The sequence below is a fragment of the Bicyclus anynana genome, chromosome 17, assembly GCF_947172395.1.
Source record: "Bicyclus anynana chromosome 17, ilBicAnyn1.1, whole genome shotgun sequence".
In the NCBI taxonomy this organism is placed as follows: Eukaryota; Metazoa; Arthropoda; class Insecta; order Lepidoptera; family Nymphalidae; genus Bicyclus; species Bicyclus anynana.
In genome coordinates, this window is record NC_069099.1 from 9707574 (window position 1) to 9732219 (window position 24646).

General features: G+C 36.4%; 1 protein-coding gene across 2 annotated transcripts in view; it reads left to right on the forward strand.

The window, feature by feature from the left end:
* The window catches only part of LOC112054629 (uncharacterized), a 51590-nt gene that overhangs the window by 10900 nt on the left and 16044 nt on the right, over window positions 1–24646 (forward strand). The window lies entirely within an intron of this gene.

Here is a 24646-nt window from a genome sequence, read left to right on the forward strand (position 1 = left end):
TTGCTGAAATATAATCGGGCGTTATATTAACCACTAGTTTATTTATTCGTCCAGACCTCGACCCCTATTGTTGTACATAATTGCCATCTCAATTTGTGTCTGCCGGCTAAGAGGATCCGCCATATTGAATTTATGATGACGTCACGTACCCTATTTCCTTTCTAAGGTCCCAAGTTACCACTCTGCCAAATTTCTATATAATCGGTTCGGTAGTGAGATTATTATTTAATGAAATAATTCACTACTAATCGAATAATATGCGACTAAACTTTATGAATTTTAGAATTTTTTTTTTTTTATTTGTTTGCTTTTAAATTAGGATTATACATAGTCTATTTAAATTTTTCATACACCAAATTATTATGGTAGAGAGTATCAGGGTCTTATTATATTTAAGTAATCTTTGTAAACCTGCTTTCTGATGAATAAATAAATTATTATTATTATTATTATTATTATAATAATATTTTAGAATTTAAACTATCGTATTATTCATATTAATTTATTATAAAACAGCCAAAACTCACGTGATACAAAGTCTGAGTATGCCCGACTAACTTCAAACCCATACGGGGCCCTTAGTCATGAGCTGGTTCTTGCAACGTGACACGATCCAACTGATTCAACATGACCGCGTTGCACGAACCAGAATGATCTATATTTTTGCAACGCGGCACAATCCATACCGAACCCATACGGGGCCCTTAATAATGAGTCTAATGGGCCTGTATGGGTTCGAAACTAGTCGGGCATACTCCGACGTTATATCACGTGAGTTTTGGCCGTGTTTTATAATAAATTGACACTAACACAATAAAATTGCTTTAAAATATTTTCTTTTGCCTGAACACATACGAGTACGAGTACTAACCGCCGCCCTGTGGTTTCAAACTAGCAAGTTTCCATGTCCGTATTCCCTTGATAAAATAAGCACATGCCACTCACAAATAACGTAGCTTCCTATTGGTAATAGGATTTATATATACAGATTCATAAAATCTCTATCACAAGCTCACACACATAACCTCTTTTACTATTAGTATAGATATTATGAAAAAAACTTGGTATATATTTTTTTATAAACATTTTATAAGTAGGTACTAATAAAAGACTAATTAAAGTTTCAGAAGGGGAATCTTTACAATGGGTTCTAAAATATACGAAGGACCAAAAGTTTATAAAGAACTCATATTAAATTTACAGTCTAATACACTTACAAAAATACATTATACTAGAAAACTCCAGGCACATTTTCATTATAAATTGGTTCATCTCAGTTCTCTGTAAATTAAAGTTCATTCATATGCTTGACGTAGTTATTAAGAAGAAGGAATAATAAATTTATTCTAGCAAAACGATCTTTTTCCAAGCCATGACTCTCCAAGTACGTCTTTATATAGATTGGATCGTATTACTTTCTTTTAAATTAAAGTTCAATCGTTATCTTCGAGTCTATTCCATTTACTATCTTCTACACGGTTATCTCTGCAGTCCATTCAATTAAGAGAATGCTTTTAGAATTCATAAAGCCTAGTAAGTTAAAAGAAATGTCTCTGAAACTTAATTATTTCATAATAATTAACCTCAATTTCATTAGCTGCAGTATTGTATTGTATGCATAATAAATTTTGTCGTTATACAGAGATAGCAGATTTTGTGATTTAGCATAAAGGTACTGTTACACATGCTCATTTCAAGCACAAAAGCATGCTGATTGAGCAGTTGCTACTTATTAGCATGTGTATAGCAACATAGCTAATAATGATCATGCTCATTTCGAGCTTGCTCAAGAATTAACAGTCGTGCGATTTATGAGCATGCTACTTGCTGCGCGGGTGGAAAGGGGATGTGCTTTAAGCGCGTCTGAACAGGTTTGCTTATTGAGTATGCTAGTCGATTAGTATTGCTATTCTGAATTCTCTTCACCTTCATCTCTCCCAGTCTAACACAATACTATTGACAAATTAGCAGGTATAATTGGTATGTTTGCTTTGAGCATGCTTATGCAAGAGCATACATAAAAATAGCATGCTAGCAAATGTAAACTGATGATAAGCATGCTCGTATGGAGCATACCTAATAGCACGTTTTTGACCGTGAAATTTCAAACACACACACAATAAGTTCTGAATGCCCTTTATATCATCGGTAAAAACCGCACCATAAAAATTAGAATCATACTTTTCACGAGACGAACATCGCGAAAGGAAAACAGTTTAGCGTTTTCATTGCTCGAAAAGTGCTCTTGATATGAATGAAAGCAGTTGAAGCGTACCCAAATCGCGCCGTTTGTGTTTGCAAATTAATTTTCCCTCCGTATTCCCTGAAAACGTTGTCGATTCATGATGATGATTATTATCTGTTTAAGCTTTTTTTGAAGTCAATATTTTCCGATAATTTATTATGTGATTCAGGGTTTAGTTTCATGAAAAGATAACAAATACTTATAATTCAATTTTTCAGCTAATTTAGTGTACTCGTATAGGTACATACTAAATACTATGATGAGAAGTGGTATAATATGACAGTAGTTTGACACAGTTGCACGAATAGTCTGTGGAATGTCGCAAGCAGTCTCTAACTACCCACTTTGCTCCCTTTGAAGGAATCTCGTGGTGTGAATACTGTACTTGTACAAGGACATGTTTTTAGCCCAATTTGCCACACAATTATTTCAGTTTTTGTTGTGCATCTTCTAAATTTTTTGTACTTATTTATTCACTAAAGAAAAACTAAGCTATAAACGAGATAATCCCATCTGTTTAATATATTATGTAAAACAAACGGAGAAATGTTAAAAATATATTACGGAGGAGTTTTTAAGCAACGTAAGTTGCCTGGCCAAACTAAACTATACACCCTTAAAATACATCTATACTAATGTTATAAAGCTGAAGAGTTTGTTTGATTGGTTGAACGCGCTAATCTCAGGAACTACTGATCCGATTTGAAAAATTATTTCAATGTTAGATAGCCCATTTATCGAGGAAGGCTATAGATTATATATTATCCCCGTATTCCTGCGGGAACGGGCACCATGCGGGTGAAACCGCGTGGTTTCAGCTAGTATTATATAAAATACCCATAGGATTACAAATTATTTTTATTCAGCTACCCCTGTAGGTATATAGAATTATTAATAGAAAAATCAATCAAACTATACGACCCGTTATTTAGTTTTTTCACTAAAACAGAAATTAATTTTTTCATATCTACATATAAAAAAACATCATATTTTGTTTCCAGTTAATGAAAAAGCCTACCGCGTCATATTTAAACCAAGTATCGACATTTTGCTAGTAGTGGCATACTTTCATTGTTACCTGCGAAAAATGAATCGAAAAAACACAAGCAATATCGGGTATAATGAAAAATATCGCATATTTCCATTAACCAGCAGCCTTTGGCGTGTAAAAAAATAGGTGAAATTAAAAATATTTTTGCACCGAACCAAAGCAGGCGGACGTTGTAAAGAAAGTGAGATATTTGGCCGGAACGCAAACAATATACGTGACAAAGAGGGATCAAGGTATTGGACAAAGGAGCAAAATTTTAGGTCACCGATTACATTACTCACTTGAATAGACGAGATAGTAGAATTACTCTCTAAAGTTCGAAGAATTTATATCACCTGGCTCCAATTCCCAGTTCAAGTGGACTAGATTAATATTGCTTTTCAAATACTCTTTTCTATAAATTATTGAACTGTAAAGCTAGTCAAACCAGAACTTCAAGCCCTGTGGCACGTCGATTCTCTTCAATAGAAAATGCTTCGAAAAGGAGGATGGCGAAAGTGGGAGTCACACTCAGAATTGTCGTACACTAATACATTATAAAACATTATTAAATAAAACTATCGTTTTATAAGATACTTGTATAAAAAAATATTGAAATTTTACAGAACGGGAATCAAGATTACTTCTATACTTAGCATAATTAAATTGTTCTACTTGTTGCCTGAGACCAAAACGCCTTGTATTTACAAAGCATTGTACGTAGTTGTATGTCAGCAGCGGTGTTTTTCAGTATAAATTTCACATTTTCGGATGCATAGATACTAGATAAGGTACCTTCTAATTTTAAGGTAAATCTTTTTTCTCCCTGCTTTTCAAGATTGGTTACAATTTGCTTTTTTCTTAAATTAATCACGATTAACAACTATTAATGGGTTTCCATTATGTACGCTACTTCTATCTGCTATTCCCAAAATACATGCAACCTCGCCATTCTCTTTTCAAAATGTATAGGTATGATTTTGTTATCGACAGGTCACGTGATTAAGTTATCGATCGGATATGTCATTTCTATACATTTTTTCAGTTTTTGTAGCGTAAGCGTTTGTTCGACGTACCACATGACTACTGCCCCAGGGCTAGCAACAGTTGAAAACCGTATTAGTTATAAAGCAAAAATATATTTGACATTATGACTAAAAAACCATACCTATTTTTGATATTTACGCAAATATTCTAAGAAAGAGTCTATATAAAAAAATAATTTCAAATGCAGTTTCAGAATAATCAAGATTTTTTTGTCTAAAGTATTTCCGTGGTAAAGAATTGGCAGATGGGTATCAATTATTTGATGTATTTGATAATTGTATTTCTCCAGGAATGTATACAGTTCTGAATAAACCAATATACTAATTGTAATCGATAGCTTCAGTTGCGCCATATCACAATACAAAGGCGCTTCCCTGGCTTTTATAGTGTCATGTTACTGAACTTTGCAGACAGAGAACTTGGAATATTGATAAACAAGCGGTTTTGTCGGCATATAAAACAATTTTTATTTTATTATAAAGAAAGATAGTGGTAGTAAGCATGGACTCACAATAACGCTTTTTCACCACATCTGTGGTTCAGATATCATCAATTTTTCAAGTATAAAACGTATTTTTTTTTTTAATTTTGTACGGGATATCATGAGAAATTATATCCTCAATCGGTAATCAGGTTTGTGGCAAAACTTGACTAGATACCCTAAATGTTTGACCTTGTTTGTTGCTGCAAAGCTTTCAACTGATTTTTTTATATTCATCATCATCATCATCGACATTATCAACCCATATTCGGCTCACTGCTGAGCTCGAATCTCCTCTTAGAATGAGAGGGGTTATGCCAATAGTCCACCACGCTGGCCAAATGCGGACTGGCAAACTTCACGCACGCAGAGAATTAAGAAAACTCTCTGGTATGCAGGTTTCCTTACGATGTTTTTTCTTTTGAGACACGTGATATTTAATTTCTTACAATGTACACAATCGAAAAGTTGGAGGTGTATGCCCCGGACCGGATTCGAACCCACACCCTCTGGAATCGGGAGCAGAGGTCATATCCACTGGGCTATCACGGCTCATCCAAGGCAATGGACATATCCACCGGACTATCATGGATTTTTTATATTATGCTGAGGAATATATAAAGAGGTATCTATTCGTATTCGTATACTTGGACAGCTCCAGAGTTAAAGCTCCAGAGTTGCTCGTCCTCGTACTTACCTAAAGCTATAGCAGTTGCTGTCAAACTTTCAGCATTTATAAAATAAGGGAGGTCTCGCAATCACAGGCTTCCGTTCTTTCTATAAGTCTGTTTTGTTTATTCAATGAGACGAATATCTTAGCATTCCATGGATTCACCGTCCAGGTGCCGGATCCATCGTGTGGTAGAGAGAAAAACGCCAAGCAAAGTCCAGTACTTGTGACTACTGGATGTAGGGTTAAGGAATTCCTTGACGATCGATCAACACTCCCCTTCTCTGCTCGTGTACAGTTACAGTTCCAATGCTATACCGTAATGGTTACAACTAAAAGTTGAATTTTTAAAGCAATAAAAACATTTGTACCGCTACAAAACAGACAAGGCGTTTTGAATACGAAAACAAAAAGACCCGTTTCAATTAGGCCAATTGACTGGCTGTTATTGTTGAAACTTGAGCTTTTTGAAAACAATATGAAAAACTCAGCGAGTGTTATAACCGTGAGTGAAATTCTCCAATTTACAAACAATGGTTGGGCAATTTTTTACTGTTCAAAGCTTTTTGAAAATAAAAAACGGCAAGAACTGTGTAGTTAAACAATTTTTAACGCTCAAATAAAACACTGACTTTTCCGTTTTATTTCATGTGGATTTAGAAGTATGTGATGTTTGCGGTTGTTAACGAACGTATGAATATTTATTTCCTTGCCTGCAACAATAATATATCCAATGAACATGAGATATTTTTTTACATCAGGCACGAGTATGTATCTAGACTTTGGTCTAGTGGTCTAGATAATTTCTGCCCCGAACTTACAAGCTGTAGTTTCAGTTTCTTCCATCTATGCTTCCACTCAGGTATGTTATACTACACCATAAATATTTCTAACAAGCAAAGAAAAAAGTCTTTAACATAATCCCTGCAGACAATCAGTAAGCTTTACATACCTCTGAATAAACATGCTCATACGTTGAAATTTTCATGTGCTCATACTAAAGTACGTACTTATATTTTGTTTAATATAAGCATACTGAGAGCTCCTTTAGAAATGCCCGAAATATTTTCAGTAGACGCCGTTGTTATCTTGAAAAACACATATATCGTCGTGAATTCAAGAGGGCTTCTCTCAGGATTTACTTAACAGTAATTTCATGCTTTGTACATTATTACAAAGCAAAATTCTGCCTACGACCTATATCGTTTATCTATGTACACATCACTGTGTTGATAAAATATGTAGAATCGTTCATTTGAATTAAAAAAATAAGACCTCGCGGCGCGGTAGTGCTGTTTCCAAAAGAGAGGGTTAGATTCCGAGCTTGGGTTAGTTTAAGATTTTATATTTTCTAGATAGAGTAATGACTACGGTTGAATGTTGATTTAATGAGACTTTCGGGTAAATAAGGTCAATGTTAACTAATTTATACGTAAAGAGCAAAGATTGTCTGGAAAATGTTTGCAAAATAAATAAGATTATAAAATTTCAAAATTGATTAAAAACTTTTATCGTAAACGGCCGAATCCATCTAGATGAATTTTGATATTTTGATAAATGGGACCTTGGAGCAGATCATAGGCTACTTTTTATACCAAAAATAAAAAGAGGAAGGGGTGAAATAGGGGTTGAAAGTTTTAAAAAAGAAGGAGGTTATCAATTGGAGTCTATGTGTTTAAAGTTACAGTTATAAAAATTTGTGTATTAATCATAAAAAAAAATTACGAAATGTAAAATGATTTGATTTTTTTTTTAATTCAACAAGTGGTGAAAAAGGGCTTAAAGGTTTACATTGATTTTCATGCAGAAAAAAATCGCGGGTGTCCGCTAGTTCATAATATTACTAAATCCCTCAACCCAGTCAACTTAAACAAATTTAACGATAATTATTGCACTGGAATCGATAAAACAGTAAGCTTAGTCTGTGGTGTGGAAATAGGTGAACTTTGGAGACAAAGGATCTCGTGAACTGACCTTGTGAAGCAGCAAATCTCACAGGGCTGCTAGGCGCCTTCGACAGCTCATAGAAGCCCACCAATGCACTCACAACACATATTATAGTTTATAATAATCACTGATTTAGAAAGCGCGCGAGCCAATTTATGCGTAGTTATCAGGCGGCGAACATTGATTGACTAATTTGATCGAAGCGTCTGGCGTTGCGGGTTGCAATTGTCTCCCTCTCACGAGAATAAGGAAATGGAAAAGGTAGGAGAAGAAGGGAGACAAGTATATATCTGTAATGTGTGTGTATGGCGTTAACATTTATCCCCCGGGCTGAGGCAAAGCCTTCAGGAAAATAAAAGTTTGCGATGATGCGATAGCGTATAAATAATATAATAAAGTTGTAAGAAAAGACTAACTATAAATTAAAAATAAACATTAATTAATTAGGTTAAAGCGTTAATATTAAAGTGCGAATATTATTGAAGAGGTAGAGGGCAAAGCCTTACTACAGCTCTCGTATAGTAACCAATTCTGGTCTTAACTCTAGCGGCTCGTACGATACCGTCTCTACCGGGATAGAGCTCCTCTACTATGGCTAGAGGCCAACTAAGAGGCGGTGAGTTATCGTCTCGTATAATGACAATACATCCTACTTTAATCGGATTTGATGGAGTGTTCCATTTTTGTCTACTTTGAAGCGAAGTTAGGTATTCACGGTTCCATCTGTCCCAATATGATTGGACCAATTTTGACAACAACTGATAGCGTGTAAGCCTGTTCTGAGGTACGTCCGTAAGGTCCTTAGCCGGTAAGTATTTAAGTGGTGTTATATTCAAAAAATGCGATGGTGTTAGAGCAGTGAGATCGGAAGGATCTGAACTTAATACACAGAGCGGGCGACTGTTCATTATTCCTTCAATTTGAATAAGGACAGTGTTGAGCTCTTCGTATGTCAAAATTTGATTTCCAATGACCCTAAATAGATGGGTTTTAACAGATTTAATGTTACTCTCCCATATTCCACCGAAATGCGGAGCGTAAGGTGGGTTTCTTTGGAATTGTATGCGTAAATCTGCTAAATGTTGGTCTAAAAATTTATCCTTTGACAAAAGCTCGTGAATTTCCTTCAGACATCTATCCGCTTTAACAAAAGCGCCTCCCGAGTCGCTTCTTATTAAAGAAATAGGGCCCTTTCTAGAAATAAATCTTTTAAAAGCGTTTAAAAATGACTCTGTACTTAAATCGCTCACTAGCTCTAGATGTAGAGCTTTTGTAGTTAAGCAAACAAATAGGCACAGGTAAGCTTTTATGCTTTTTACACCGCGGCGGCGATAAGGCGTTATGTAGAGGGGCCCTGCGAAATCAACGCCCGAGAAAACGAAGCTTTTTACTTCGCTTACGCGATAGGGGGGCAGATCGCCCATTACAGGGAAGGTATTTTTTGGCTTAAGCTTGAAACAACGATTACAGCTTTGTACTCGTTGGCGTACCATGTTACGAGCGGCGATAACCCAATAATTTTGGCGTAATAGAGCAAGCAATAGAGCAGGCCCTGCGTGTGTATTCTGCCTATGAAAATAATCTACGAGCAAGTGCACTATGCGATCTTTAGACGGAAGGACGACTGGGTGCATCTGCGAATATCCCAATTGTGACTGAGACAGTCGGCCTCCAACACGTATAATTTTATTTGAATCTAGGAACGCATTGAGCTTTCGCAAAGCTGGGCTATTAATATTTAAACAATGCCTTTTTTGTATAGCTCGTAAAATGTAAGCACATACACCCAAGAGTGTATGAATTTATTCCAATTTGACATGCGCATCGCGGAGTTATAATATAAATCGGTACTTTCATTATCTGTACAGACTTTAGCGGTTAAAGAAATAAGCGTTTTATGTTCAGGTAGTTCATCGATAGCGTGAGAATGACATTCATTGATTGGCCATTCTTTGAAAGGAAGCGTGGCCCACGGAGGTCCGTGAAACCAAAGCGTATTATTTATAAACTTAGCGGGTAAAATAGGGCGTGATATTATATCGGCGGGATTTTCTTTACCAGAAATATGGAACCAGTTTTCAGCTGGAAGATTAGCGTTTATAGCGGCGATTCTATTTGCAACAAAGGTTTGAAACCTATGTGCAGGCGAGCGGACCCACGAAAGTGCGATCGTGGAGTCAGAAAAAGCGTATATTTTATTTATTGTTACGCGTTCACTTATTGAGTTTTTTACAGCGACAATTAAATTCGATAATAAAAGATTAGCGCAAAGTTCGAGTCGCGGTAAAGACACATTGCCTTTAGGGGAAGCTACTCTAGACCGCGAACAGAGTAATGTGATTTGACCGTCACCTGATTCACTAGAGCTTACGCGCAGGTAAATTACAGCTCCGTAACACTTTTCACTAGCATCTGCAAACCCTATAAGCGAAATATTGTTTGTGGTTTGAAAAATACCTATATGTCGCGGAATCTGCAACCTTTCTAACAAATGTAGCTCGCGTTGTAACTGAAACCATTGGTCACTTATACTAGTAGAAACTTCTTCGTCCCAGTGTAGATTTTGTTTCCAGCATTCTTGCACTAATAATTTTAATAAGGCGGTTACAGGACCCAATAAAGAAAGCGGATCGAAAAGGCGGGCGGTGACGGACAGAATAATGCGTTTGGTGCACTTATATTCTGTAGGTACATTTACTTTAAACGTAAAAACATCATCGTTAGGCTCCCATTGTAAGCCAACTATTTTTGTACTAGCGGTTATTGAGTGTTCATCAAACTGAACGATGTTAGGCGAGCGTAATTCAGGCGGAATTTCTTGAAGTAAGCGAGTATTATTTGATATCCATTTTGTTAATTTAAAACCACCAGCGTTGAACAGATTAACAAGCTCATAGTAAAGGTTCGTAGCATCTTCTAAAGAAGGGACGGAGGAGACGAAATCGTCCATATAGAAATGCCGTCCAGCTGCCCAAGCGCCTGCTGGATATCGTGAGCGTTCATCGTTAGCTAGTTCTTTAATCACACGCATCGCGAGATATGGTGACGCTGACAGACCGAAAGATACACAATTAAATTCATACGTATCAATAGGGTCATTTGAATCGAACCTATACAGAATACGCTGATAACGATGATCTTCTGGTTTAAGTTTAATTCTAAAATACATTTTTTCCACGTCAGCACTTAAAGCGACAGAATACAGGCGTAGATTAAGTAGTAGATCAAAAATATTGCTTTGTAGATTTGGACCTGTATATAACAAATCGTTAAGCGATTTTCCTGAAGTGGTTTTACATGAGGCGTTCAAAACAATACGCGTTTTGGAGGTTTGCTTGTCAGGCCGACAGACAGCACGATGCGGAATATAATAAGAATTAATATTGCGTGAGGATTGGCTAACTTTATTAAGATAACCTTCATCTATGTAAGATTTAAGGGTCGCGTTGTAATCGGAGCGTAGCGATGGATTATTATTAAATTGTTTTTCTAAGCGTAATAAACAGCGTTTAGCAATTGCGAATGAATCACCAAGTAATTTGGTATCATATTTGAAAGGTAGGGAAACAATATAACGACCTGACGATATATCGCGCGAAATATTATCTGAAAAAATACGTTCGCAAGCGGAATCATCCTGACTTATATGTATCTTAGTAGGTACTGAGTCCAGTTCCCAAAAGCGTTGCGTTAATTTATCTAAATTCGATTCAGTATTTTCAGAGAAAATATGAAAAGATTTTTCTTTTGAATGCGAGGGCGTTAAGTAGCTTGCTTTTCCCATTAAAATGTAGCCGAGTGTAGTTTGAATAGCGGCCACGGACGAATCAGGGTGTGCTACCTTATTATTTTCTAAAATAAATGGAAATAATTCATTTCCGATAAGGCAATCAATATCACCAGGCGAATAAAATTCCTCATCAGCGAGAGGTAATCCTTTTATATGATGTAAATTATTTAAATCTATAATATCATTTGGAATATTTCGCGAAATTGAATCCATAACGCAAGCTTTTATAGAATATTTACATCTATTTTGTAAGCGAGATTCAAACGTTAAAAATGCGTGTCCCTGTGCGTTCACTCGATTGTCACCTAAAGCGTGTAGTGTCGTATTAGACTTATTAATTTTTAAGTTTAATCGATTACAAAGCGATTTAGTTACTATATGACACGAACTACCGGTGTCTAACAGCACTCGCATCTTAAAACGTTCACCAGCATTGTTATAAACATATACTACTGCAGTCGGAAGTAACACTGTCGTATCTTTCGTCTGTATTTTTAAAGAATGAAGTGACGCGTCGCTCCCGGCGGCGGCCGGCGGGCGACTGAAGTTGGTAGGCATATTCCGCGCGAGCGATTCGGTCGATCCCACGTCACGTCGAGTGCTATCGCACTCGGTCAGCGGTTGCGCGTGCGCGGGCTGCGGGGGGGCAACATTTTTACAGAGGAGCGTTGACACTTGCGCGTGGCTATGTTTCACGGGTTCGATTCCCGAATGCAATTTCGAATGGTGTGCAGACCCACAGAAGCATCTTATCTTACTTCTGCAATTTTCTAGTACATGAAATCCACTTAAACAATTAATACATAATTTGTTAGACCGAACAAATTGTATCTTAGATTTTGGATCGCGTTCATTGAATTTATTACATCTGAAAAGATGATGATCCTGTTCGCAATCAGGACATCTTTGAGTTTGAAATTGCCTATTATGATCAGACGTACTAGGTTTATTATAATCTACGTGAAGCGAGCGAGCGTGCGGCGTTCGGTTTATTTGTTTTGCGTTTACCTTCCAATTTTGTTTCGAAGTCTGCGGCGATGAGTTGCGCAATGTGTATATTTTGTTTTGTTCTTTGACAAATTCTACTAAAGACGCGAAAGATGGTATTTTCTCACTACGATGCGTTTGCTCAAATAGCATTACAGTTTCCTTGTCTAACTTACTCAAACCTATATGTAAAAATATAAAGTCCGTTAAGTCAGAAATACCTAATAATGATAATGCGGCTTGTGCAGAACAAAATTGCTCAATAAATAATTCTAATGAGTTTTGCGTTAGCGTATGAGTACTTTTAAAATTCAATATTTGTTCTAAATACATTGATCCTAGCGTTCTTTTGTCTTCATATTTTTCGATAAGCGAATTCCAAATTAATTCATAGTTACTGGCTACCGGTTGTATCCCAGAACAAACTAACAAGGCTTTTCCTGATAATTTGCCTAATAAATATTGTATTTTTTCGGCGTTACATAAGTTTTCGTTGTTGTGTATAAGCGTTTTAAAGTTTTCATAAAAAACAGACCAATGCGTTGGATTTCCGTCAAAACCCCTTAACTCCAAAGCAGGCAGTTTTTTGAGGAGATCTAAATTGTGCGTTTTATTTCGTGCCAATTTGGCTAATATATCTGATTCAACACTTTTAATGTGACAGAATAGTTCGTCAAAAGAAGTTAAAGTATCAAAATTAATAAGCGATTTGGGGTTGGCTTTCAAGTTAGATATATTCAGTTGGTCTGTAACTGACACGTAATCATTTCTTAAATTGTCTAAACATTTAAGTCTAATTAAAAAGTTTTTGATGGTTACGTCATCTTTTAAATTTTGCGACAAATCGTACAGGGTTTGTATATGCTTATAAAAACTTTGTTGCTTCGCTTGAAGCAAGCGTATTTCTAACTGCAAATCTTCTTTCTCGGCCATTGTTAGAATTTAAAAGAAAATGGCGTCGTGGCGTTAGCGGCGTGTAGCGTGTGTGTAGCGTGTAAATGTATGTAAAAGTATGTAAATATAGCGGATTAGGCGTAGAAATGAAGAAATAAATAAATAGCGGGAATAGAAAGTATATCCAGGGAGAAGGACCAAAAAATATGGTGTGGAAATAGGTGAACTTTGGAGACAAAGGATCTCGTGAACTGACCTTGTGAAGCAGCAAATCTCACAGGGCTGCTAGGCGCCTTCGACAGCTCATAGAAGCCCACCAATGCACTCACAACACATATTATAGTTTATAATAATCACTGATTTAGAAAGCGCGCGAGCCAATTTATGCGTAGTTATCAGGCGGCGAACATTGATTGACTAATTTGATCGAAGCGTCTGGCGTTGCGGGTTGCAATTGTCTCCCTCTCACGAGAATAAGGAAATGGAAAAGGTAGGAGAAGAAGGGAGACAAGTATATATCTGTAATGTGTGTGTATGGCGTTAACAGTCTGTAGTGTACTAAAAATATGAGATATTTTTGTACATACCTAGTCGAAAAATATAACAAAACATATATCTGAATTTTATCAATATAAATAGGAAAAGGTGAATCTAAATAGGTAAATCTATTTTGTTATAAAGGCCTAAATAGTTCTGAGCCAACGGTGTGAGAATCCATTTAACTTGAACAGGCAAAACATGTGATTTGCTTCTTATCTAGTTTCACACTGCCTTGACTCCAATTTCAATATATTTCACCACGACTCACCGCCTCCTATTTGTGGCCCCAAAGCTAGTTTGACTTGCATAAGATACTTCGGAGATTACTTTCAGGATTCCGTAGCCAACGAGGAACCCTAGTAGTTTCGCCATATTCATCTGTCTGTCCACGGAGTCAAAATTCTGTTATCTGTCAGCTAAACGGTTGTTTAAGGATACGTGAAAAAAAACAGAAGTAGTAATATAATAATAAACGGACAACTATCACAGCTTTGTAGGCTATGTGACGAAAAAGTATTATAAACCTACCTAAACATAAATCTGTAAATTTGAAGTCTTTAATACTAGCCATTGATCAAGTAAACTCAAATGCCTGCAACGCTAACGGCTTGTCCGATAAAACTGGTCGTGTGTTGGTTACGTTCGGCGTGATATCATGTACATCGCGACCAACACACGATTAGTTTTATCGGCTGTCAAGCACGGCAGGCATGTGAGATTACTTGATCGTCAGTGGCTGACCTAAGTTATCTTTATAGTGCCTATTTAGTCTATCTTTACTATACGGCGCGTGGTGCGACTCGCACTTGGTAGGTTTTAGTTTATAATTATGCGCGTTTATTGTTAGATCAAGCCCCCGTTGCTCGTATAAGCGCAAAATATAATGAACTATCTCGTTCTATACCTGACATCGGCATATTTTGCAATTCTTTTATTGTCTTTAAAAAAAACTCATCATCTATCGGTGAGTCCTTCCTCATAATAATTATTCTGTTGGTCCTTGTATTGTATTTAACTGTTCACAATCATGTTTTTATTAATGAGTGTTCTGTGCACTTGTCATAGAGGTAAGTAGGTATAAATGAATGCGAGATATTTATAAACATTATCTATTTGTGCATGTATCTATATGTATGTTGTAAGTGTACATAAATAAATAAATAAATAAAATAAAATAATCACTACAATTGTCATCTTTTTTCATTGTGAAAACGATCATTATCGTTGTTTTTTATTGACACAAAGTCGCGAAGATATTACGATCGGAATCTTTCCTAATGGTGAACATTATCCAGCTCTTAGAAATGATAGCATAAATGTAATATCGCAACTGAATAGAAGGGTAACATTACGGTCTAAATGGCGGAGTTTCCATTAGCCCAATGTAAATACCAGTAATAGAAGGTCCTAATTATTACTAGGTGAAAATTGCTGTATGTTATCTTTAAATTTAATGTAGCTTATTGGGTTTCTATAATATCATCATTATATGGCATCATTGTCCATACCCTGTAGGTGTGTATTTAATTTTCATCTCTCATCATTGTTTTGATATTCAATGTAGAGTGGGTTTCTATATAAATAACTTTTGATAGAAATAGACATTATGAATATTTTGACAATAGTCCGGTCAATTTAGACATTCGAAGTTACCTAAATTCAAACCAAGCTGAATTTCGGTAAGATTGTTTGACCGGACTACAAGGCGCTTTGAGGGAGTTGATTATAGTGAGCCATTTATGACAGTATCAATACTAATAATATATAGAGGTCAATTTTGTAAGTTTGTGAGTTGTAGGTAATTTCTAAGTAATAAGATAGCCCAGTGGATTCCGGAGGGTGTGGGTTCGAATCCGATCCGGACATGCATCTCCGCTTATCAGTTGTGTGCATTTTAAAAAATTAAATATCACGTGTCGCAAACGGTGAAGAAAAAACTTCGTGTGGAAACCTGCATACCAGAGAATTTTTTAAATTCTCTGCTTAAGTAAAGTCTGCCAATCCGCATTAGGCCAGCGTGGTGGACTATTTGCCTAATCCCTCTCATTCTGAGAGGAGACTCGAGATCAGCAGTGAGCCGAATATGGGTTGATAATGATGATAACGTTATGCTCAAAGAAAAAATAAAAAAAATATATAGAAGGGATGCTCAGAAAAGCCAGTAGAAAAGTAAATAAAAAGCGGTAATCCTGTTTTATGTTATAGAAAATCTTAGTCGCATTTACTCTCAGCGTTCATTATTCAAAATGTTACCTCGAGCCGGTCGTTTGAATTTTTACAATGTTTCCTTAAAAGCAGAGAGCATTATACTTTAGTTAAGCCCCAATTTATAAGTAAACTTTTCCCCTACTTTCGACTCACCATTGTTATTTTAACTTTTCTTTTGACTTTCACGGTTCTAAATCGCGAATTACATTTGGACCTTTTCGTAAATACGTTATTTTACTCTATTGTGTGACATAATGGGTCGTTGAATCTTTTTATTACTCGGAATATTGTGGCCATAGTTAGGAATAATATTCACGGGTAATAAAACTTCTTGTCATTAGTAAAATAAACTGTTGTATTTATGAATACGTTTGTTAACGATTGTTTAAATATACAATAAAACAGTATTTTTATAAGTATATAATTGTATATGCCTGGTTTTAGAGTCTCGCTGATAAGACGCTGACCGTCGGCGCTGACAGACGAAATGTATGAACTCTTATGGAGCGGTTTTAGAATAACGCGTAGCTATCAGCGCGTGTGGTGGTCGGCGCGCTATGCGCTGTTAGCGCCGACGTTCAGCGTCCGATCAGCGTGACTCTAAAACCATCCTAAGACAGACGACTTATCTGTCTGTCTAACTTCACTCGAACAAAAAGTCAATGCCAAGCAATAAGGCAACTATCGCTTCAACAACTAATAAATATAATGAAATTATTAAAATCGTTGAATTAAATTCAGTTTTATAAATTAGGTACTAGCGGACGCCCTGCTAATTTTAATATTGCTTTAGTAGATCTAGAAATAATCTCATCATTTATCATTATTAATAACCCATTGGGGTCCCAAAGTGCTGGAATGGCGACCCCGCACTAGTAAGCGCAGTGTTGGTCGACCTCCCACCAGGTGGACTGACGACTTCAAGCGAGTCGCAGGGATTCGCTGGATGCAGGCGGCTCAGTATCGTGATGTTTGGAAGTCCCTACAAAAGTCCCTGCAGTGGACGTCCATTGGCTGATGTGATGAAAAACCCATATTCGGCTCACTGTTGAGAACGAGTCTCCTCTCAGAATGAAAGGGGCTTGGTCTTAGTCCACCACGCTGGCCCAGTAAGTAAGTACGGATCGGCAGACTTTACATATGTAGATATTTAAGACATTCTCAGGTATGCCTGTTTCCTCACGAAATTTTTCCTTCAACGTTTTAGACACGTATGATTTAATGTCTTAAAATGCACATAACTGTAAAGTTTTAGGTGCGTGCCGAATAACGTATGAAAGGCAGAAGTCATATTCACTGGGCTATCAAGCGTTACTTACAAATTACCTAACAACTTACAAAATTTACCTCTATATATTATTAGTATTGACTTACTGTCATACATGGCTCACTATAATCAACTTCCTCAAAGCGCCCTGTCTAAATATTCATAATGTCTATTTCTATCAAAAGTTATTTATATAGAAACCCACTCTACATTGGATATCAAAACAATAACATTATTTTGGCAAACGGACGCGCAGTTAAGATAAATATTAGATCATAAAGGGCAAACAAGTGGCACGTACCACAGCCAATCATTTTAGTATCGTGGACGCGTATGAGCCAAAAAGCTGTCTAAAATATCTGCTGGAAAAGATACTAGCACACATTTCTCCTATATCCGAAACTAAATTGTATTTTATTCGGTACAGCGAACAGTGTTTATTCATAAGATTTGCTGGTGGGTCAAATGCTACACGGTTTTTAGCTTTTCGATATTTGTTTTATTGGACAAGTTAGTCATACTGCGTTTGTACTTTGTGCTCGTATTTGCCTAACACTGTCTAAATATCACGTGAACTTTTACTAGAATGGCTCTTGGTAATATACGAGTGATTAGACTGGGGGAAGTACTACAACCGTAATTATTTATATCACCAAGCAGTGTTGTGTTTTTTTTTCTTATTCTTTACAAGTTAGACTTGACTTCAATCTCACCTGATCGTTAGTGATGATGCAATCTAAGATGGAAGCGGGCTAATTGTTAAGAGGAGGATGAAAATCCACACTCCTTTCGGTTTCTACACGACATCGTACCAGAATGCTAAATCGCTTGGCGGTATATCTTTGCCGGTACGGTTGTAACTAGCCACGGCCGAACTCTCCCACCAGCCAGACCTGGACCAATTAAGAAAACCTCAATCGGCCCAGGCGGGGTTCGAACCCAGGACCTCCGTCTTGTAAATCAACTGCCACGGAGGCCGTAAATGCTGTAAAAGCCGTGTATATGGCTGATGAACGGACGAAGATTGTTGTCAATAAACCAATAACTAGAATAAATCACTTTTTGTTTTTAAACACAATTAATATTCTAAAAATAAAAATTTTCTTTAAAGCTAAGATCCAATTATAACTTATAATGATTGTTAAACATAGACATGTACTGCGTAGGTAGGTTTTTATTTATTTTGAAGATATTTAATGTTTATTTTAAAGAAAAACATCAAATTACGTTATATTACCTAAGACTTATATTGATAATAAATAAATGTTAGGTAAAATTTCCATCAGCATCCAATATCAAACAAGTTTCATATTTCGTTAAGGTAAGATAACATTGGGTAAGTTCGGTTGTGTGAAAATCTACTATTACTGCTCTCGCAAACCACTTAAGGACTATGAGATTGCGTTAGCCAGACATACCTCATCTGTTTTATTTTTATTTATTTATTTATTATTCTACAAAATACATATTTAAATCAACCCTAACCACGACGCAACACAAACCACAGTTGGTTTTACTGTGCACTGGCTATTTAGTTTGAATTTACTAAATTTATAGCCGTAATCATGTTCGTGAAGACTTAAGGTCTCGCCTGAATCAACGCCATAGTGAGGCAGAGATCTTTTTTGTCCACGACGCAATTTATTATAACTTGAGTTATTTGTGAAATTATTTGTGCTCGTTATCACTGCTCGAAGAGCTAATGGCCGTTGGGGTCCCAAGGTGTTGGAACAGCGACCCCGCACTGGAAAGAGCGGTGTTGGTCGACTCCTCCACCAGGTGGAGTGACGACACCAAGCGAGTTTCAGGAATTCGCTAGATGCAGGTGGCTCAGGATCGTGATGTTTGGAAGTCCCTACAAAAGGCTTATATCCTGCAGACAGTCATGGATGTCCTTCGGCTGATATGATGATGACAAAATATATGTTTTATCGTTCGTTTAGTTAAGGCTGAAAGTTCGTAAGCCTATGTTCCTTATCGTACGTAAGTATGATAGCCAATTATAGAGTTTGGACTGCATGTAGCCATGTGTCACTTCAATTCTATTTCTACAAATGCTAACGCTTCGAAAATTTAAAAAAATATATGGGAATGACATTAATTGTCGACAGGTCACGTGATCAAGTTGTCGATCGGATCTGTCAATCCCTAAAATTTTGTTAGTTTTTAAAAGCTTAAGCGTTTTTAACAAGAGAATTGAAGTGCCACATTGCTACAGGCCGTGACTTCAAGGATCCAGACCCTCAACTGTCCATGTAAAAAACGAATTTTTGATATTTTGCTCGGCATATTACCTATATTATAAAAAAATATGTCTATAGTCGCCATTCACACAAAAATGAAAAAAATCTGGCGACAGAAGACATAATTCCGTACGATATCTCGTAGAAAATATCTAAAAAATACATTTTATACTTGGACACAGCCTTCCAAACTTTTCAATGCCAGCGTGTCCAAACTTTATAATTGACTACATAGCCATAGTGCTATCCTACGAGTAGACAATTTTTCAGGCTCCGATAAATGAGGGATGTCTGGCTTTGGTAGCTCATTCTATTACATATCAAGTTGATTGATGATTACATTGCTCATTCTGATAGGTAATCAAACAATAACCCATGTAGTTTAGTTACATTTCCCATAGTCCTTTCGCCATAATAATATTTCCCATTCTCGCACAGACTTGGTAGTTGACAGATCAAGGTAAATAAGTACTAGACAATAAATTCTAAACTGATTCATTGTAAAATCAAATACTGTCTGTCCGTTAAGCATTATTGAGGCTGTTGAGGATTACAAAATCGTCAAGATTCGGTAATGGTTATAATTTTGTCTGGTGGGAGGCTTCGGCCGTGGCTAGTTACCACCCTACCGGCAAAGACGTACCGCCAAGCGATTTAGTGTTCCGGTACGATGCCGTGTACAAACCGAAAGGGGTGTGGATTTTCATCCTCCTCCTAACAAGTTAGCCCGCTTCCATCTTAGATTGCATCATCACTTAACCATCAGGTGAGATTGTAGTCAAGGGCTAACTTGTAAAGAATTAAAAAAAATAGTCAAGCTTTATCAAGATACTGTTGATAAAATTCATTTTATAAAATCAATTCGACTTCGCACACATTTGTAACACACTTAACTTTATATCTCAAAAACTATTTGCGGCCAAAAATTACTCATAAAACACACAATATGTTTAGTACTAAAACTGTGAAATTTTGAAAATGTTACATACTTATTAGCCGGAGTATATAATAGGGTACCTTATGTTACCTTATCTTTTTACTTTATTCCGACTTTTTCATTTTGTTTGCTCATAAATAATATTGTGTGAAAGTAATTAAGTAATTCCCTCAAGAAAAAGAAAACCAAAGAATAGGAAATACGTTAAAAAGGTAAATCTATTCAGATTGAAATCGAAAGACAGAATTTGAGATGAGTTCTCAAGAAATTGTTTGATTTGCTTAGACAAAGTTCTATAATAATATGAAATGAATACGCTAAACTTTAGAAGACATTTTGCATATTTTGCTTTCAGTAGCAACAGGGAAAAGCGATTAAAAGTAATAATAATAATAATATTATGTACTTAGTAAATAATTTTGGGCAACTCAAATCGTTCGGGTCTTATGAACTGTTCTGCTCTCTAGTTAGCAAAAACAATACTTAGCTGTTGTTTTTTTACTTGTAACTTGGCATACCTCAATTTAAAATCCTATGTGGTTTCGTATCACTAAGTCCTGGATTTGAATCCTTGGTCGGTCTTTGGGATACTGAGTTAATCTTTCTTCTTAAAAAAAAATCGGTAAATATTCTCAGCCCAGAGTTGGGAATTAATTGGTTTTACACCCCTGTGCTTTAGAGATCACGTTAAAGTGGCGGTATTTACAACATCTCATAGTTGTTGTGAATGAATTTAACATCAGCACTCTCAGCCCGTCAACCCACTTTGAGCAGCGTGCTGGGTCTAAGCTCCATATCCCTTGTTCTATAAAGAGGAAGACCGGTCCCTGTGGGGCCGTCAAAACAGTCTGATAATAAGCAACCATTCGCACGAGAGTACAACAAATGCATTACCAACACGACAGCGTTTTTAAAACCCTTTTATCCCCCTTTTTATCGACCCAACCCTTTTTATCGAGCAGTGTTGCATTTTAAATTTTAGGCGTTAGAAATAGACCATTAAGAACGTAAATAAAAGTGCCAACGCTGTTTTAACGTATCGCTTTTTTAACTCTCGTGCGAATGAGGACTTAACCTAACCACTGTGGCTGATAGTACCTACAAAAGGCCTATGTCCACTGCAGGACATAGGCCTTTTGTAGGTACTTCTAAACATCACGATACCGAGCCACCTGCATCCAGCAAATCCCTGCGACTCGCTTGATGTCGTAAGTCCACCTGATGAGGGATCGACCAACACTGCGCTTACTAGTGCGGGGTCGCTATTCCAGCACTGTGGAACCCCAACGTCCATCGGCTCTTCGAACTATGTGCCCCGCCCATTGCCACTTCAGTTTCGCAACTCGTTGAGCTATGTCGGTGACTTTGGTTCTTCTGCCGATCTCCTCATTTCTGATTTGATCTCGCGGAGATACTCCTAACATAGCTCGTTCCATAGCCCATGCCACTCACAATTTTCAACAATTAATCGTAAAACGTAATCAATAATTTAGGTGAAGTATTTTCCATTTGCGTTTAATCCATCAATTATTATGGGACACCCAGTATACTTTAATTATTAAGAGATTTTGAAAATTTTAAATTATATTCTTAGGCTTGTAGACAACTTGACAAATTATCATAATTAAAGTTATAAAAACCAAAGGTTCACTCATCACGAAATCTCTAAAATCGCTCGACGTACGAAGTAAAATTTGACAGGGATGTAGGTTATATTTAGTATACGTCCGTTATGTTTTTTTCGAGAAGGCCGGATTAACAAGGTCTAAGGGCAGACAAAGTCGCTGGCGTCCGCTAGTATATTATACAGTTACTCAACACAAAGGCAAACATTAGCATGATTCTACAAACAAAGTTCGATATTGCATAAAAGGGAATGTGTTTATTTTGGCATAAATTTCACTTTAACCAATTACCGTGGTGGTACGAGTAAAGTTACGATCATCCTGTTTACCATAGTATATTTAACGTTTACTGTAAGCCGTTTAGATTATCCCTAAAATATTACAAAAATATAATGACATATACTTAACTTTTCAAAGTAGGTAGTATGATATAAGCTTAACTTTTTTTTCCCAACAAGTACTATCCTTTCGTTGTTTACTATGCGACTAAAGCTACTGTTACACATGCTCATTTCAAATTTCAAGCTCGAAGGCCTGCTACTATTGAGCAGTTGCTACTTATGAGCATGCTTATTTCGAGCTTGCTCAAGAATCAAACAGTTGTGCGATTTATGAGCATGCTACTTGCTGCGCGGGTGAAAAGGGGCGTGCTTATTCTGAAGCATACTTAAAAATGGCATGCTAGCAAATGTAAACTGATAATAAGTATGATCGTATGGAGCACACTTAATGGCACGTTTTTAGCATGCTATTTTAGAACATGTGTAACAGTACCTTAAATTATATTAAGACAATTAGCCACCTTCGTTAGCCTCAGTTTTGACGCACTAATGACAATGGAATAAAGCCGGTTTTATATTTGTCTGACGTGTCGTGTGACGCATTAGAACAGAATCGGTATCATTTTGTATGAGGCACATCAGAAGCCATCACGACATGTCGTGACACGATTTTGCTTTTTCCGCTACGCTACACACTACAAATAAACACAACTGAAGTATCTATGTGTGATTTCAAAATAACTGTGTCTTAACATGTGCTTTAAGTTATTTATTCGTAATTAAAACAGAAACTTTTTGAAATTTTTGTCTGTCTGTCTGTAAAAAAGCTAAATTTCACGCAGACGAAGTCGGGAGCGTCCTCTAGTTATATTATTATATCAATAATATCTGTGGCTTCCTCGAATTTGATAGACAGATATCTCTCGACGCTTCTGAAGCCCGAGGCTGAAGCTTTGTGTAAAATTTCAAGTACTGAAAATGGAAATTTAAAGCTGTGCGTCAAATTTGTTTCTACGAGTATTTCGCGAATACCTTTAATCGAAACATCAACTAAAACGCGAAATAGATCATCTTTTAAATATTATTTGACGCATAACTGTTGCTGTGAAAGACATTAACAGAGTGAGATTAATTTTATCAAGAATCTGATAATAGTTTTAGCTTAGGAACAAGTAGAAGTATTATGAAATTGCTAATATTAATTGTAATCTCAGTTTCGTATGTCACACTAATAACAGCTATTTATATTATTTTCCATCCTTAAGGTCAAAATTAAGCTAAAACTGACGCAAAAATTAAACCTGAAAACCCTTTCAGGTATCATTTTCACAATAAAGTACAAAACAACCGTATTATTTCACAATAATTTAATATAAATAGCGCTATTCTATAATGTTGTTTTAGATAATGTGACTCTTGAATTCGTCTCTATCACCCCCTTTCTAACAAGTTATTCGATAACATCTCCAACCATCTTCATCTCTCTCTAACAACCTAGATAGACAGAGATAGAGAAAATTACAAAAAAATCAAAAATTACACTGTCGAGTTATAAAAACGTCGAACCCTACAATTAGAGATACAAAAGTTAATTTTGACCATAATTTTCTGATTCTCACTGATTCTACTGATTTCTTAGCAACGGACAAGTAAAATACCACTGTTTGGTAATGGTACTGGTAATGTTAGCTTTAGTTTAAGCATCGGTTAACTTCGAGGACATGTACTAATTCAATTATGTAGGATCCAATGACCTAATTCTACGGTTGACTTTCGAATAATGTGATTACCTATTAGAACGGGATAGCTTGCAATAGCTAGACTTACTATTTTATGAAGACTAAAAGTTACCCCATGCTCACCATAGGTTAGTAACCGTACTAACCGTACTACTATGGTGAGCATGGGGTAACTTACTTTACGTACGTTAAGTAACGATCTATATTTTATAATTAGCCACCGAGCTTATTATGAAATATATAGACTTCCTATCAACTATCCTGAAGAATCATGTCTATTCACCAGACTTTTAGTTTTCTGACAACATTTTGCTAGAGAGATTAACCTTTAGTGGTGGTTTTTGAAGGGTTGCCACTGAGTGACTTACGACTAGGGACATTTTTTTTTCATATTATATCGTGGAAAATATTAAAATTATACGCCTTATACTTGGACGGTTGGTGTGAACCCTTGAAGTCTGCTACCTTCCAAAGTCACCACAGTCGAAACTCTACAATTGACTACCGTACTTTCTTATGGTTGGAGCAGAGCTGACGTAGTGAAATGCGCGGTGGATTTAAAAGACAGAGGTCCTGGGTTCAAACCCCAGCTGGGCCGATTGAAATTAAATTATTCTAGGTCTAAGACTAGTTATCACCTTACCTTCAAAAGCGTACCACCAAGCAATTTAGCGTTCCGATACAATGTTGTAGAAACGGAAAGGGATGTGTGCGT